The sequence below is a fragment of the Abrus precatorius genome, unplaced genomic scaffold (genome assembly GCF_003935025.1).
Source record: "Abrus precatorius isolate BTA unplaced genomic scaffold, Abrus_2018 Scaffold6, whole genome shotgun sequence".
In the NCBI taxonomy this organism is placed as follows: Eukaryota; Viridiplantae; Streptophyta; class Magnoliopsida; order Fabales; family Fabaceae; genus Abrus; species Abrus precatorius.
In genome coordinates this window covers 16,597,465-16,600,500 of record NW_020874406.1, presented here as the reverse complement: position 1 = coordinate 16,600,500, position 3,036 = coordinate 16,597,465, and the positions used below count along the sequence as shown (strand labels likewise).

The 3,036-nt window shown below is 32.9% G+C and overlaps 2 non-coding genes across 2 annotated transcripts; both read right to left on the bottom strand.

The window, feature by feature from the left end:
- Positions 1-448: 448 nt before the first annotated feature.
- LOC113870556 lies at positions 449-528 on the bottom strand. Its single transcript, XR_003505578.1, has one exon. It is a non-coding gene; the product is annotated as a small nucleolar RNA Z105 (small nucleolar RNA).
- Positions 529-583: 55 nt separating this feature from the next.
- LOC113870570 lies at positions 584-674 on the bottom strand. Its single transcript, XR_003505591.1, has one exon. It is a non-coding gene; the product is annotated as a small nucleolar RNA SNOR75 (small nucleolar RNA).
- Between the last annotated feature and the right edge of the window lie 2,362 nt (positions 675-3,036).

Genomic DNA, 3,036 nt, shown 5'->3' with positions numbered 1-3,036 from the left:
TATCATCTGAAACATTTTGTAGTTAATTATTACATTGAAATTTTTATCCTATGTTTAATCACAAATTTTCTTAAAATAAAATAATTAAATGAAAAATTATAATAAATATTTTAATAAAATCATTAAAAAATATAAAGATCATAAATTATTTTTATAAACTTTCTGCTCTAATAAGACTCTTAATTTTAAGAGGATTGAGATTTATTCCAATCACGTTATTCATAAATAAAAATAACGTGAAATTAATCAATAATTTAGAAATTCTAAACCCTAAATTTTGAAAAGAGAAAGACAGCAGCTCAAAAGTGCTTGAAATAGAATCATCGGAAAAACTCAACAGAAAAAGAATGTCACTATCATCACAGCCATCGCCTTTCTCTATCTTTCTCAATATGCCAAAAGGAACTAACATTAATAGATACACTAAAATTAAGAGTATGAGAGGCATTCAGAATGAGTAGGAGGATTGTATTCATCATTTGAATCATCATATGAAAATATTAATCAATATCATCATCATCATGCCGAGCTTCAAAAATCACAAAAATAAAGGAAAAACAAGAGAACAGAAAGAAGAGTGGAATTCTCTCAGACAAATGCCTCGATTTGTCGTCAGTATTGTAAAGAATGGAATATAGATCGGACTCGTCATCGTTAATTCATCATCACAGAGAAAACCACTTCTAATATCCTCTTCTTCCATCAAAATATATCGCAAACAACATTAAATTAATCGAACCAGTCAGATAAAAATACAAACATAGAGAGACATTACTCCTCGTCGAAACACTAATTGAGAAACTAGTTTTGGCATAATAAAACTCTGGCCATGGCTCCATGAAGCTTATGAACATGCTTCGCTTTTATAGGCAACACGGTTCCGTTACGACGCTTTAGGGTTGAGTTAGCATTAGGGTTTTGTAGGCCTTGACCCGCACATATTGGGCCTAATACTAACTATGGGCCGTGTGAAAATATGTTGTAGAATTGAAGCTGCCCGTTGCCCGTGTGCGATTGCATTTTTAAAATAATCTATGATTAAATGACCCAAAAAAATTTACTGTAATTAAAATTCTTTTTGAACAGTCCTTGATGTTTTTTGCAAAGAGTATGAATCGAATTAAAATTATATTCAAACACATAATAATTAAATTAAAATTTTGTAACATATGCAAACACTAATATAAACAGTCAAATCATGGTAGTAGAGAGAAGACGTTGCTGTAATACATCTAAACATTAAAAGACCACTATGTAGAAATACTAAATTAAAATTGTAATTTCACCAAAATAAAATAAAATTGTAAAACATATATAACGACCAAATCCATATTTTTATCAAACAAAATAATGTACCTAAATCCTAAAATTAAATTAACAAGCATTTATAGTTTGGACCGCACACAAGAACAGAGGGATTTATTCTATATTATTAAGACCTTTTGACATAGAAAAGAATGCAGGTTAATGTTGGTCAGTTTAACATGACCAGCCCTACATTACATTATTAATTATCAAGCTCCTTAACATTTTTGTAACATACGATGGTATCCCGGCAATACCGATCTCTATCCCTCTCGATGTCCTCGAACTCAAAAATAACTGCTGCAGATCAGAAGTCATCTTCAAGAATTTTGAGAGTTCCCATTTCCTACAGGAAAAAAGAAACATATACAGAAAGGAGTAAATTTCATCTTCATCACGAATTGATATTTGGATAATAAAAAAGCCTTATATTCATAAGCAACTTTGGTACACTTTCAGCGTTTTATACACCATTTTATTTTTTATTTTAATAACTCTTCCCTTTTAATTCAGTTGTTTCTTGGCCTGAATGAAGATTGAACATGGCATAAAAAAGGATGGAATATTCCATCAGTGACTGTTTTAAAAGAACATGTTTAAATATATATTATGTCATTAATAAGTAATCCGGGTATGTGTTGTACCCGACGATGTAGTTTAAACTAATAAAATTGTTTAGAACCTTTGACGAAGAGGGAACTAGAAAGCTTAATCACCTTGCTGGGAGGAGTTATCGGACTGAGTTGGTTGGTGACTGGTTCTGGCCGTGGGCTGGGAGGGGGTTGTGACGACACCAGGCCATGAGCGACACATGCAGCGCATTCCCTCGTCAATGCTGCTGTAAAGGGTGGTCAAGTGCCTTCCACATCCCCCCCAAGAGTACCGCCCACAGGTCCTACACTCCACCCTATAACACATCCTTTTAGTTTTCTAATGCTGCCTCCCTTGCCAGTTTAGCATCACATTTTATAGCAAATCTATTCCAGTCATTGCTAGCACTTCGTTAACATCAACTTTGTTTCTTTTGTCTCCTATGGCACCTACCACGAGGCCAGCTCGCTACTGAAGATAACGCCTTTGCTTAGTTTTTCGGTTATTCCATTTCACATATTCCATTTAGCATCCACTCTTAGTTGCCTTTTCGAAACCTTCATGGACCAGATCTTGCGCTGGACCATTGCCATAATGCCACGTACATCGGTATAACCGTTGCAGAAAAACATCACCTTCACAACTTGTAGGTCTGTTTCATTTGTTTAATTATTTATTATCAATCATTTAATTAATAAATATTTATCAACAACCAATTAATTATATATTTATTAATTTATTTGTTATGAAATAACTAATTAAATAATTAGATAATAATAATCCTAAATCCTAATTCTGACAACAAACAACGAGCATCAAATTAAAACTCCTTCCCTTCAAAATAGAAAAAAGGAGGAACAGAAAGAAGAGTGGAATTTTCAGACAAATGCCTCGACTTGTCAGTATTGTGTGGAACGGAAATGAGATCGGACTCGTCATCGTTATTTCATCATCCATCAAAATCTATTCCCAAACAACAAAACCAAGCCAAACCTTAAAGGCACATGCATCTGACAATTGACAGTATTTAGCATAATTAAAAAACATTTTCATGGTTTTTGTATGAGTAACATTTAAGTGTTTTGAAATTAGTGAAGAGATCAATTAGCCACATATTAAACCAATAACGAGAATATATGG